The 14,954-nt window shown below is 40.4% G+C and overlaps 1 protein-coding gene across 1 annotated transcript in view; it reads right to left on the reverse strand.

The window, feature by feature from the left end:
* Positions 1-14,954, reverse strand: part of plagl2 (pleiomorphic adenoma gene-like 2) — a 53,387-nt gene that overhangs the window by 10,405 nt on the left and 28,028 nt on the right. The window contains exon 2 of the mRNA XM_023956394.2: positions 9-92. The gene's annotated coding sequence lies outside the window, so the exon portion shown is untranslated. The remainder of the gene's footprint in view (positions 1-8; positions 93-14,954) is intronic.

Here is a 14,954-nt window from a genome sequence, read left to right on the forward strand (position 1 = left end):
ATCCCTACTTTTTTTCTGGGTCTCTTCCTCACCCAGTCCCAACAGCGGTGGCTGGCGGTGAGTGAGAAATGCCGCTCTGCATCCTTACGGTTCTGCGAGGAGAAAGAGCAGAAGAAAATTCAGCCCGGAGAACACCACATGTCGTTTTTAAGAAAGTTTCACGTCTGCAGAGAAAGATCCAAGTCCATCAAACTGCTGAGCAGGAAGTCGGTGGTCAGGTCAAAACGGAAACAGCAGCAAAGCAGCGACCCACCCTGATGAAGAACGTGTTTTTAACATGTACTTGAGGCATTTTTCTGATACATATAGAGAAACTTCTGCTCAAAACTGCAATTTTCTTTATATATGTCCTTTTAAATAAAAAAATAATTTCAAGTGATAACTTTTGTTTGATAAAAGTCTTAGAACCAGATTGTGTTCCTTTAAGTCCCACTGTGATAATCTTTTGATCTATTTTTAAAACGCTCCCACTGGTCTTAATTATGGTTATGTTATTTTGAGGCAAAACCCCAAAAAATGTTATTTTCTAGGACATAGTTTCTGCAAAGCGACAGTAGTTCATTAGAAATTCCCCTCTAAGTTGTTGGCAGGACCGTTGCCAAGGAGTAAGCTCGTCCCCTCATCCCATCAACCCTTGCTGAGAGGTCGGAGGAGGGACCTTGTGGCCCGCCAAGCGTATTTCCAATGTCACAAATAATCCTTTTTTCAGACTGCAATTTTTCATCTGCTCATTTTATTCATTTCTGAATAAAGAAATACTCAGAAATGCCATTTTAAGCCACATTTTCTATATACATATTTTCTCCATCATCAGAAAAAAAGGACGTTAAAGAATCCGAGTTGGTCTGTTTCTGGATGTTAAAGTCAGAACTTTGTGAACTTTATATTCACAGCATATAGAACTGATTCTAATTCCGTTTTTTTCTTTAAACATACACAAACCTCTGTTTACGTTTGATTCTACTTCCAGCAGGGGCTGCTGCTGCTTCCTCAACAGGACTCAGTCCAGCATCCTGCTCTAAAACTCTCACTGAATCTCTTTAGTTCAGCAGGTTGGACTCACGTTGTTATGCCAGTTCACAACAGAAGAGGGCGCCAAACCGTGACTCAGACGATTCTTTTGGTTTGGATCTAAAGTCTAAAAATGTTGGGACTAAACTTTGTTACTGACGCTCTGCTGTGTTTACAGCTGTCAGACGTGGGTGCGTCTGTGTACATGTTATGAAAGCGCATAAGGCTCTCGTAATCCATGGCAAAACAGAAACACCCCCCAGATAAGAGGGGGAGGGCTGTCACCAGATGGGGGGGTGGCTCTGACTTGACTGAGCAGCAGCTACCTGCACGACTGAGCTTTGAACGAGATCAAGGAAACGTCAGCTGCTGCTTCCCCCGGCAGGACGGCGGGTTTGATCCCTCCTCGCAGTTCCTTATTTACCTTCAGTGACCTTCTAACCCCCCCGCCCCGCTCGCCACTACACCGGCTGAGTCCAAGGTTGGGTCTGGCGTGTGGGCCCACGTGCCAACACGCCGCAGCGGCGTGCTTTCCGCGTCTTGTTTACGGATCTTCAGGGCCTGGAAGCTGCAGTTCAGTGCCCGTCATCCCCCAGCAGGGGGGGCTGCAGCGGGGTGGGATGGGGGGGGGGCAGATCTTTTGTAGCTTGGAGGCTGATTTTGCATTCCTGATGTGAACCATGCAGTGTCGCGCTACACAACATCCCATGCAGGGAGAACAGTCCTGGTTGCCATGGCAGCAGCTTTATACAATGCAAGAAATGTCGTGTTCTGGATGAAAAACTTTACGTTACTGAGCTAAAGTTGTTTATTTTAAGTACGTCTTAATGTTTTTTGGCTGATTTTCTTTCTGGGTTGTGCTTCAGTTCAAGGCAAACATTTATCCATAAATGTTGATGAATTAATAAACTAATTTCAGTCACATGGTAAATATTACATCATCAGGCAGGTAAACTGGGATTTAAAGGGTTTTTAATTGATATGACATTAACGACTAAAGACAAAAAAAAAGCACTTTATCTCACATTTCTTCAGTTTTGTCTTGATTTATGACATTTTAACTAAATATCTTACCAATTTTCATTGTTTGTTAATGTTTCGGGCTTAACCTGCCTCCATTCAAATGTTCTCAAACTAAAGTAAATGAAATACCTTAAAGAGCCGTCATGAACAGTTTGTATCGTCTCATGCCGCGATAGATGAAGATCCTGACTGGCTGCAGTGTCTCCATTGTGGACCGTTAAAAGAAGTTTTGGTGCGACCGGGGTGCAACGATAGGGCGGTCGACCTCTGATCGGAAGATTGCAGGTTTGATTCCCGCCCTGCCCATACATATGTCAGAGTGTCCTTGGGGAAGACACTGAGCACTTGTGGATGTTCCAACTCCAAAGCACCACGATCCGCAATTTTATATGGTTCCGGCAGCGACGTGGCACAGGGTTCTGGTTCGGTATACAAGCTAAAACTAAGTAGTACATCTGTCATAACAACAGCTAAATGTTCAATCTGCGAGGCTGATTGAACATTTAGCATTTAGTGCAAGCTGATATATAAATAAATATCATCTTGACAGCATTTTAAATCAATACAAGTATCGCCAAATGAAATATCGCGATATATCGCCGATTTTTCCCTACACCACTACTGAACACCCACCTTCGGCAGCAGAGTGTGAATGTATTGGAAGTGAACTATCAGAATTTATTGAAATGATCTGGGCTGAATGGGATTATTTTAGCTATAATGAATCCAGATAAATGTCATGTTTTTTTGCTTTGAGACCACCTCAAACATGATCTAGAACTTTGTCAACTAAAGTGAGTTTCCTTTCGGGCGGACGGATAGAATTTATTCCAGACTCTTTGTTCAATCAACAAAAAGAAGTGCACAATGTCAAGAATACACAAGTTAAGAATACAATAGTTAACAGATAAATAATTAAAAACTTAACTAACCTTTTGCTTATCATGCATCTTAATAATGTATCGTCATAAATAGTTAGTAAAAATTATATATTAATAAGTTTAGCTTAAATCCTTGAGTTTTAGTGACCAAAAATTGAAAAGCTGCAGTTCATATGCTCAAAAATGACATCTATTTTTTAAGTTTTGCATCTTTTTCCTGTCCACATTCCACATAAACGCCTACAATTGTTGCAGCTGTACAGAGGTTCAGTAAATAATTATGGACAGAGAGGCAAAAAGGCATCAAGGAAGAGGACAAAGAAAGAGTTGATCCATTTCTCCTAAAACTGTCGGCGCGCTTGTTTCAGCGAAGGCTCGTAAGCGTTTTTGTTTGGATGCATAACTGCACGTACACAAAGGTGGGAACACTCCGTGCCTCATCACTCTGCCTTTTTTTGTGTTTTCAGCGGCACAAAAGTGCAGCCATTTCAACCATTAATCACGCTCTGCAGCCATGGCAGAGTTTCGCTGCAGCCGGATGGAATTTCACTCCAAAATGGCAGATGCCACTGCAACAAACAGCGCGCCGCACGCTCACGTGGACGCTCGGCCCGCTTCTTCTAATCAAAAACTTTGAAAGAAGGATTGAAGCGCCACTTTCCAACCGCCTGGGTGTCTTTGGTTTCTGAGCTGGATGAAAGAGCTTCCACATTCCTTTCCTGGGGGGTCAGAGGTCAGCCTCTGCACTGCCTGTGTGCCCGCCCGCCACGGCTCCTGCATGCTGAGTTACTGCCGTTAACTCTTTGCTGCCCGCCGCAGACCCGCTGCGGTCTGGGAAGCTCTTTGCGGGGCCGTCCCGGCTGGAGCAGAACCCAGCGGAACCAGCAAACTAAAAATAGAAAGGGGGGGGTTTAAGGTTTGGAGCTTGGGTGACAACGTGGGGGTGGGTGAGTGTTCGGCTGCATAAACATTTATGGCAAAACGCAGGAGTCACCCTGGTAAAAGAGCTCACCAACACGTGTCAATTCTTTTACTTTTCTAAACCGACTTGGGGATTTGAAGGCAAAATTTCTATAATATGATCAGCAATTTAAGGCAAAAGTTACCGAAAAAACAACTAGAGTTGATAAAGAAAAAAACATTTTTTCCACACAGAGTGTAAAAAAAAGAGAGAAAGAAAACGTTTCGGTAAATCAAGGCGAGGACAGAGGGGCAGCGGAGTGAAGCTGGGGGGTGGGGGACGGAGGCGAGGTAAACAGGCAGGAGGGATAAAGGGATGACGAAAAAAGGGAGGGAAAAGCGGAGTCATTTGCAGCGGTGGAGTCAGGGGTCTTTGCACCAGTCAAGTGACTCCAGAGGGAGAGAAATACAGTTTGGGAGGGGTGGAGGGCAGCAGGTCATGCTTTACTAACCACATTGACCTGGACCATCCGAACAGGAAGCTTTGGGTTACTGGAGGGAGCGTTCACAAAGGAGCGTTTGGAAGGAAAAGTACAATTTTTTTTTTGCTAGGGTGCGTGAAAAGTCAATGAATCCACGGCGGCTGGAGAACCACCGCTCCACCCGGCCTCGTCTGATCCGTCTACGCCACCAGCTACTGCTGAAAAACATGAAAAACACCCACCATGTGTGCACGGACACCAGTGACGATCAGTCATCCAGGATGCTTTCATGCATACGTTATATAAAGCAGACGTTTCCAACTAAAAAAACTAAGTCCAGATGACTCGTTATCATACATCCCATAATAATAATAATGATTTTGAGTGAGATGTTTGTTGTTGTTGTTTTTTTCTTTCATAAATTACATAAAAGCTGCAGCTGCAACCCAAATAAAAAGCTCTTATTTTGAAAGTTAGTTGGTTTTCTAGAAAGGAAATGTGTCGTAAATAAAAAAAAACTGTGACGATGCAGAATTTAGTTTGCCCTAAATATCTTAGTTTACGGACTATAAGGAGATTATAGAGCGCGTTAACAAAAGAGTCAGATAAGAGATATGACTACATTACCCAGCATGCCTAAAAGACTGCAATTGCACGCGATTGGTCTGATGGCTTGATGGGAAGATTTAGAGTTCTAAACCTAATAGATGACAACTCTAAACACGTAAAAACCAAAACAGTGCTCTCACTTTTGCAGTTGATTATGTTAAAGGGCTACTTCCGCCTGGTTCCTAACTATATTACCCATAATGCTCAAACAGTCCATCAAGCAGTGCGGCTTCGTATTTTCCATAAGTTGTACTAAAATGGTCGGATTTTTGAGTGCCATGTACCCCAGAAAATCGGTTCCAGGTCAGTCAGTGCAACCAGAATTCGTCCAAAATAAGGTGCCGCTTCACTGTTAGAACATTTTTAAGGCTTTTAAGTGCTTTTTGGATCAGAAATAAGCATTAAACTTCCTTTTCAAGTAAAATCTTTGAGCTTTTTGTATGTTTGGAGTCTCACATGTAGAGGCCAAGATTCTCCAATAACAATGCAGTCAAGTAAAAGTACTTTTATTTTGTGATACTCCTACTCATATACGTTCCTCATGTTTCCTTAACTCTCACACAAATCAGGAAAACAAAATAAAAATGAGCAGGTTTTGCTTTCGCTATAAATTCTAATATCTGCATACTTAAAAAATAAGTTGAATTACCTGAACAGAAAGGGAATAATCTTTGATTTACAGTCCAGTTGGCAACAACCAGACCTCCGATTTAGTTTAACGTAAAACGGAAATTTTAGTCATTTATTTAGAAGTCGTCTACATGAAATACTGACATTTCCAAACCAAACGCACAGCAGATTCTGTGGTTCGTCTCAAGACTAACAGATAACAACAGAAAGGTTTATCTGTCAAATTAATCACACAAGCAAAGCGTGCAAAACTTGTTATCTATCCCTAAATTATACTATGATCCAGGTGAATACTCAATTCTGATTGGCTGCAGGGTGTCCATTAAAAAGTGAAAATGGACACCTAACAAAGAAGTTCTGGTCACATAGCCTGAATGTTCTCTGCTAATTATTCCTTGGAGTAATTATGGAGCACAAAATAAGCCGGAAGCCACAAATGCGCAAGTCAGAGCTAAAGTTGCTAAAGGAATAGATAGCAGTGTTGGGACAAACGCGTCATACGAATATTTGACTCACAAAACGCGTTTACTAGTATATTCATTGCTAGTTCTATCATATTTACAGTACTTTGTTGGAGTTTGGGGAAAAACTTATGAAACAAATCTACAGTGTTTGTATATCTGACAAAAAAAAAACTCTTTGAATAGTTCATGGTGTGAATTATGGGACGCATATAAACGCACTATTTTTAAAATCAGGTTTATTGAACTTATGGAAACTAAGGAAGCCTTAAACAGCGGTCATGTTTAAAGCCAGAAACAGCTTCCTTCCAGTCAACACAAAACAAATGTTCAAGGACAGAGATGGGAGTTACCAGTTAAGAAATCAGCTAAACTTCCAAAAAACGGTGTATTCCTACTACAAAAAAGAAGATGTGCTTATCACTTTGTCGTGTGGATTTAAGGAATGGGTTGGCCGAAGATTTAAACAAAGCAAAAGTTTACATATATGAAAAAAAAACCTACAATATGTCACTCATGGAAGTTTACAAATGATCATCTGTGGTTCTCTGAGTCTGCATGAAACCAAACTGCAGCTCACAAACATCCACCTCAGCCTCTACTCTTCCCATAACTTCTATCAGTTTGAGTCCATCTTTTTTCTTCTCAAACCTGGAACCAAAGCACTTCTCCTCCATTCCTGAGGTATCTCCACACTCTCCAAAAACCTTGTTCAATCAGAAACCGACCGGTCTGCCTCTGTCAACAGTCCAGTTTCCTCCGCATTTATCCGGACTTGGGACCAACAATAGACAAGAACCGCATTGTGTCACGTTGTGGTTACACTGTTAAAGTCAAACTTACTTTCATAAAAACCTACAAATAATTTATAATAACAATGCTGGTTTCTTGCAAGCAAAAAACCAACCAGAATCTAATTCAGGAAGCGGTTTTAATCACATGATAAACCCTCTTTTCTGCACCACAATGAAGGAAAAAAAGACAACTCAAGAAAGAAAAAACAAAAAGCAAACACAAATAAAGCACTTTTCTTTAGTGCCTCAACTGTGGAACCGCATTCAGAAAAAAAAGGAGATGAATGGAAAGTAGGAAGAGAAGCCATCAACTCTACAAACCTGGTAAGCAAAAAGACTGCAGCTTTGGGAGATGATGAAGAGCAGACACACATGAAGCACACATGAAGCACACATGAAGCATGCTGGCTGTGTCTTTAGAAAAACATTTGGAGCCAACTGATGGCAGAAACTCAGAAGAATCTCCAAAAGTTTGTCTTCTCCTTAAAGTTACAACCGAGGCTCAAAGAAGACAAACTCCTCCAGAGAAAGTCACATTCCCTTTTTTTTTTGTCATTTCGCTTCAGCTCCAGGATGAAAAGGCTCCAGAAAAAACACCACTAGGCTCACAAATGAATCTTAAAAAACCATCAGCTTGGTTTGCATGTTTCTGCATCCCTGAGTAAAATCAGGAATCTGGATCTAATCAAAGACCGGTTTCTGCTTTTGTGATTGTTCATCAGTCCATCCCAAGGGTGCCACAGTTTTGGGAGCACAACAACTTTTTTGCAAACAAGTAACTTGCATTTTGAGAAGGAAATACTGTTGGAGCGTGCAAAAACTTGAACTCAACAAAGAAAAATGTGTTGTTTTTTTCTCTGTTTGTTTTGCTCCAGCGGATCACAGACGAGGAGAAAACGCCTCTGATTTATCTCTAGTCAGCAACCAATCATTGGGAAAAAAATAGATTTTTTTCATCATTTTAAATGCTTAAGGCATGAACTGAACTCATTATGAACTCATAATCATACAACAATCCAACTGGAAAACAGTATTCTTCAGATTCTACTCGTAGGGAAAATAATTTAAATAGTTTTTTTCCCCAAACATTAAGGCATTGATTTTCATCTGTCAAATCTTTGATTATTTACACTTTTCTACATCTGAGTGTTAAAACTCAGATGTAGCTGAAGGTTTCCAGCTGTTGTTCATGATCATCTTGTCTTAAGCTGCAGTCACATACAGGGGGGGTTGACCTGTACGGGGGCGGCGGGTTTTTCCGTGGAGGGAGGGGGGAGCGCAGGTGTGTTTAGCAGTTTCCTTGAAGCACACCTGTGGGTGGTAAGCGTGTTGTGAAGTATTTGTAAAGAACAGGTGAGTTGCACACACTTTCAACGCTGTCGTTTGGTGGCCTGACGCTGCACCCTTGTCCACATTTTTTGCCCCGTGGGCCACAATGGGCACTATAGACTAGGAGCAGATGTGTGGCGTGTTTCGGGTTTTTTACCACATCAGAGAAAGAAATAACATGAAACCCAGACAAAACCTGCTTTCATTTTTGATTGAAAATTAATATTTGTACTTAAAAAAGAATTTGGAGTTTTTCTTTCAAAAATGTGGATTTTGTTCTCACTTTAGTGCCAATTGCACCAATGGGTTGATGTCTCTTTGGAAAAAATAGTCAGTTAGAGAAACGCTGCGTTCATGTGATGTTGGAACGATGGGAAAAATGCCTGTCCGACTCTGAAAACACACATGAACACGTGTGTCCCGCTACACATTCAGGCACATTTCTTCTTCTTTTTTTTTCATATACTGAAAAATATTTTGTCGGGGAAATCAGACAATGTTGACTGTTCCCTTTACATATTTGAAGTTACCAAAATAAAAGCACTGTGAATTTGCTTAGGCAAAAGCAACTTGTACATGAGTTACAGTTGCAGTGATCATTAAATAAAAGTAATTTTATTTGTATCACAATGAAAGGCGCGTTAATATTCAGGTGGAGGTTTTTCTAAATCATACTCTTTTTTTTTAATGTTTGGTGTTACGGAGTGAAGGAGAACAGAAATAAAAGGTTTCCCACAGAAACCCTTGAAGTCTGACCACAGGACTAGCAGAAAAAGTAAATTATCAGCAAAGTTGAATGTGTTTAATGTGTTTATTATAGTTCCAATCACGCACCATATGCAGGACTTAAAAAAAAATAAAAAAACGTGCGGTGATGCGGTTATCGCCACACCCCTAGTTATCAGTAAACTGAATCCTTCCACCCACAAAAACGCTCAACATTTCTGGGTTTTTGTCTCATTTGGATCAAATTTGAGTTTAAATCCTCAAAAGGCTGCAACGTCACAAAGAACGGACTTCACTTTCAGTCAACGTTAAATCATTTAGAAAAACGAAATAAATTATGAATTTCTGTTGATCAAACACCAACATGAATCTTTTAAATCCCCAAAATAGCTATTTTTTTCTCCTCCAATCTTCAAAGAAAACTTTGAAAATATTTTCAGCTAGAGGCCAAATTTCAAAAACGCGTTCAGGAATGTGACACAGAAAACAGGCCGAGAGGTGCTCAAAGCCGTCATCTGCTCTGGCTGCTCTCCCACACCCCTCTCTCCATCCTTCCTCCAACCCCCCCCCGCGGTTTCAGTTCCTGTCCTGACCAAGGGCGAAGCTTGGCACACACCGCGGGAGGAGGATGGGGGTCGCAGGGGCGGGTTTGAGGTGGCCAAGAGGAAGACCTTCTGCGTGCCAAACGCTCACGCATCCCGACGGTTGATCCCTGCTTCATCGCACTGGGATGTCAAGCCCCACCAGCACCGCCGCCCGCCACTGCTGCTGCCCCCCCACGTCCTGCTAAAGATAGCTGTGGTCGAATAGTAGTGGGTGGGGGGGTGAGGGGGTGGGACTAACTGCCACCAAGAAACACCTTTAATGCAGCAACAGAGAGCAGAGCAACTGTCACCGGATTCTCACAGAGAAAACCGACGAGTCAATTCCCAGAGACTGAACACACTCTGTGAAGGTTTCTATTCACTTTATCTGACAGACAGCGGCTGAGGGGCTGCAACAAAAAAAAAACCAAAGGGGGGGAACCCGAGCTTTCCCAGACTTTCAGAATAAAAGATTAACTCAGATATGCTGGAAAAGAGACTAAAAATGGATCCAAAAAAGACTGAAAATGTCAGAAAGGGCGAACACATACAGAGCGCTTCTCTACCCCCCTTTAAGGCCCAAGGCACCCTACAGTCACAGTCCCATTCGCCTGCGTTCAACGTGTGCTGCCAAAGAGACGACAAATCAAAAACACAATTCCACGCAGATTAGGGCTGCACGATGAATCGCAAATGTATGATTATCACAATATCAAGCTGTGCGATACGGATATCGCAAAAGTCGGCAAAAAATTAACAATCTTATGGCAGCTTGAAGTATTTAACGCATCAAATATGCATTTGACCAATTGGCCGGACTCTTTCCGATGCTGACCAATCACATGGACCCCTTTGATGCCCGACTCCTATCTAGACGAGGGTCACTTGGAGTGTAATTAGTTATGCTGACTTTTATTTAAATTAACCTGTTGCAGTGAAATGGAAATGACCTATTTAGTTGTTTTGCTGTTTGTTGATGTATCACAAGTTATATTGATGTCACAATATTGAATCACTAATATCAAAAATCACAGGTTTTCCTCATATCGTGCAGCCCTACAGGACGGGAACCGAGCCTACGGCCTTCCAATCAGGGGTCGGCCGCTCTACCTCTGCACCACAGCTGCCCCCAAGTTACAAACTACAAAATATATCTGTAAACAAATGTTTTGGTTCTTTTGTTTTGCATCACTTTTATCTGTTATATTATATTGTTTTAACATTTTTATACTTTGAATTGACTCTAATATAAAAGCTGTAAAATAAATGAAGCTACCTTTCCCCAAATGCCACATTAAAACCTGGGATGTTTGTAAAAGAAAAAGCTGAACAACCATAAATACCAAAGATTTTCAACCCAGGAAAACATTATTGAAACATTTAAATGGACAGTGAAAGAATAAAATAAAAACAGATTCCTGTGTAAAATAGTTTTACAGATACTTTAATGGCCATGAAATGCTATGAAATGTGACGTCTGAAGAAAACAGAAAAGGAAAAAGGAGCAACAATCCATACAATTCCCTTTTACTTGTGTTTGGTCTGACACATTATGATTCTAAAAATCTGTTTTTCTAAAACCAACACTGATGCTTTTTTCATTTATTGAGTCAGCTAAAATTTATGTCACCAGCTATTTATAAAAGCTCCAGAGACGTAAAAACAAAAAAGTCAACATGAATGAAATGTCAATAAATTAATAAAAAGCATTAAAGGTTGTGCTACACTTTGATGTAGAAAAAAGCTTATAATAACTAAAAATAGCTTTAGGGTTTGCTTTAAATAGACAAGAAATATGAGATAGTTCGGCATTGTATTCATTCGTTTTCTAGCCCCACTTTATTCCCAGTTGGGGTCACAGGGTCACTGGAGCAAACCCAGCTATAGTGAGGGTGGCTTACATCCTGGACAGTCCTACAGTGCATCACAACCACATTCACAACTACGGGACGACTCCCTAATGAACATAAACATGTTTTTAGACTGCGGGAGGAAACCAGAGTTCCTGGAGAAAACCTGTGAACATGGAAACTCCACACAGAAAAGACTCAGCTGGGATTCAAACCAAAACATTGTCACTGTGAGAGAGTGCCAACCACTACACCACCGTGCATCCCCAGTTCACAAATTAAAACCTAAAAATAAGGGATTTTTTATGTTATTTCTAGCTTTACTGATAAAAGGACACATTTCCAATTGTATCTATCATCCGAAGTTGCCACGGCAACCTACATTTTCAAAATTAGAAGCAGTTCTTGAAGTTATACAATTGTTAATTCTGGCACTTTGGAGTTCCTCGCTCTTATTTTGAAAAGTCAGGCAGTCGCTCAGCTGATCCCGCTCACTTCTACAAACGTGTTCATATCTGTGTGCTCCTCACACTTCCATCCACCATCTGTTTTTCTGAAATATCCACTTTTTCCAAAAAAAAAGTGATTTATATGACCGAAAGCCTCACGGCGGTGACTCTCTCTGACATCCACACTTTTCCAGACACACACTTTAATGAGGCCTTTTATCGTTTCATCACACCGGCTGATGACAGACACAAGACTTCACCATCACCTGTCGCATGAACACACAAAACCTCACAGCACAACAGCAGAAGCAGCAGGTCGGGTTGTTCCAGACAGAATATTGCTACAAGACAAGAGGTTTTTGTATTTTAAAGTTAAAATTATATGGTTTTTTTTTACAAAATCAAAATTTTTCTGTTACTCAATGATTAGTTTTGCAGTGAAGCTCTTCTCTTTAAAAATGATTTTTTATCATGTAGTCTTTTTTTAAAGGCCAATTATGTCTTAAAAACCAATAAACCAAATTGAAAAGCCTCAGACAGATATTCTTTTTAAACCCTTTCTTCAAGTTTTCATTGCAAAAAAAAAAAAATTATTAAAAGAAAAATATTATAAACATTTTTATTAAATAAAAGCTTAAGAGCAAAACCTCAATACAAAAATATATCCAAACATTCTACTTTGTAGAAATTGCTGACAGGCTTCTCTTTGTTTTAAAGAAAACCATTTATTCCAGAGTTTCTAAAGATTTCTTTTCAAAATATAAATCAATGTTTTTGTGGAATAGATTTCCTCGTCAACTAGCAGCCACTGGTCTGAATTTGGGGAGGGGGGTCACGTTTTAGCCAACATCTGTACAGGCGTTTAGCACTGACTGTATCTGGGAACTGGACTGAGTAGCTGTGATGTCACCCATAGATTCTTTCAGCTCCAGCAAAATGATGTCAATTAGTAGGGATGTAACGATACGCTAAAATCTCAATTCGGTTCAGTTCAGAATTTCATAGGGCTCGGATCGGTACGGCTGTTTAACAAATCTGCCTCATATAAACTGCTATTTAATGAACTATTATTTTATTGTTATTTAATGTGTGTGTTTGTTTTGCTGCCGGAAACCTGAATTTTTCCCTTGGGAGATTAATAAAGTTTTTATCTATTTTTGGTATTTTTTCTGTACAAAAACTAAGGCAGAAAGAATTACGGTACTTACAACGTGCATTTATTGGTTTTACATAAAAATAAATAAAACTGACCTATGTAGGTGATCTGAATAAGAAAAAACTATTAGCTGCCAAGAACCAAAAACTTTGGATACTTAAGACTGGCCTGAAAAAAACATTTTAACTTGCACTTTTTTTTTTACTTGTAGACCCAATTGTTACAGTCTGTGATGCCGTTTTAAGTTCATTAACAGATTAGATGTGTTACTGTGGCATACGCTATCTTTGTGTAACAATGTCAAAACACAGCATTCCACTTATCCAAAGTTAAGACAGCGGTGACTTGGGGGTTAGCCCCGCCTATATCCACTAAGACTCATGGGAAGTGTGAAATCTTGTGTGTTTAATCCTTCACCATCACTGAGAGAGCTGTGAAGAGAAGTGAGGTTCATGTTGTTACGCTGATTGTGTGTGATCATAATAAATGGGTTTTAATGCCGGAAAGGAGATGGAGCAATCTATTTGTCTACTCTCTCTCTGAGACTGTTTGAGGGCGTGTGGAGTATGAGGCAAGGACAGTCAACGCAGCTAGTTCATTAGCAGCTGGGCTATCGTTTCCCCGCTACGAGTGACAAAGCAGCTGGGTCATTACAATGCATATGTGGGGACTAAACGAAAAGGGACAGAAGTGAACCAAACCAAAGGTGCCGTACTGAAACGGGTCAGTTCTACTACGTGTATCGTTACACCCCTATCAATTAGGTCCCCATTCTTTTGGCAATAGGACGTCGCCATGTTGGAGCCAGACGACATCGGAAAGCAGTGTTTGGTTCAAGTCAGTCTGAGTTTCTGTGGCAACCAATCCCGCCAATCAGAACTGAGCTTGATCAATCCACACCCCTTACCACTTGAAACTCTTATTTCTTTGGGTTCGTCATTCGTCGATGTCCTTTGAAGGTTTCAGCCGACGGGTCTTTACGTTAAATATGTTTGGAGCTGTTCAAAGTTTATGGTCAGTGAAGAATTACTCATGCGTTTTTTACTGAACTACTTTATACGCAGCTGTGAGTTGCTTACGCAAAATTTGTGGCTAACGGACTTCTCACGCATGTAGCACCGATGTATGACTTTTCTACCGCAAATACGGTGCACATGTCATGTTCAAATTACGTAATTGCTTCACAAAGGACTAATGAATTACATACAAACAGCGCGATAATCACGCAAGGTTCATGTTCTGCGTTGATTTATGTGCTCTTTGCGTGGTTTATTGGCACTTTTTTGTGAAGTGTCTATACGTGAAAAGTGTTCTCACTTCTACTGCACATTTTCACATCTGACCAATTTTCATCTGTGCAATGTGCGAAAAATGTACATAGTGGTTGTGTAACACGACCTTTGGACCATATGCTTTTATTGAGGCATCTGATTGGTCAGTTTATAACTTGAATAAGTTGCACTTCAAAAAAATTATATAAAAAAAAACAAGAACATGTTGTAAAATTTTGCAGGATGGTTATTCAGACGGAGTAACATTTTTATTTCTCTATAGAAGTCTATGGGATTTGGATTGGATTTATGGGATCTTGGAGCCATCAGGTACTTCGTGTTGTCTAGGTGAGAGGGGGCGTGGCCAGTTCTCATGTACAGTCAATCACATTTCCTAGTAATATCCCAATTCAGTTCTAGGAATATCATGAATCATAATGAATTCAATAGTTGTAATGACATTATGCCAAAATGTCTGTAACTTTGTGCAGGACCAGAAAATGTGAAAGTGATCAGAATATGCATTAGGGCTGCACGTTATGAGGAAAATGTGTGATTTCCGATATTAGTTATCAATATTGTGATAAAAGATATATTTTGCGATACATGAACAAGTAGGAAAACAACTAAATACATCCTTTTCATTTCACTGCAACAGTTGAATTTAAATAAAAGTCAGCATAGCTAATTATACTCCAAGTGACCCTCGTCTAGATAGGAGTCGGGCATCAAAGGGGTCCATGTGATTGGTCATCCGATTGGTTAGCATCGGCCAATTGGTCAAATGCATAAAGGGAT

This window comes from Oryzias latipes, chromosome 7 (assembly GCF_053564925.1).
Source record: "Oryzias latipes strain Hd-rR chromosome 7, Olatipes_Hd-rR_3.1".
Lineage (NCBI taxonomy): Eukaryota > Metazoa > Chordata > Actinopteri > Beloniformes > Adrianichthyidae > Oryzias > Oryzias latipes.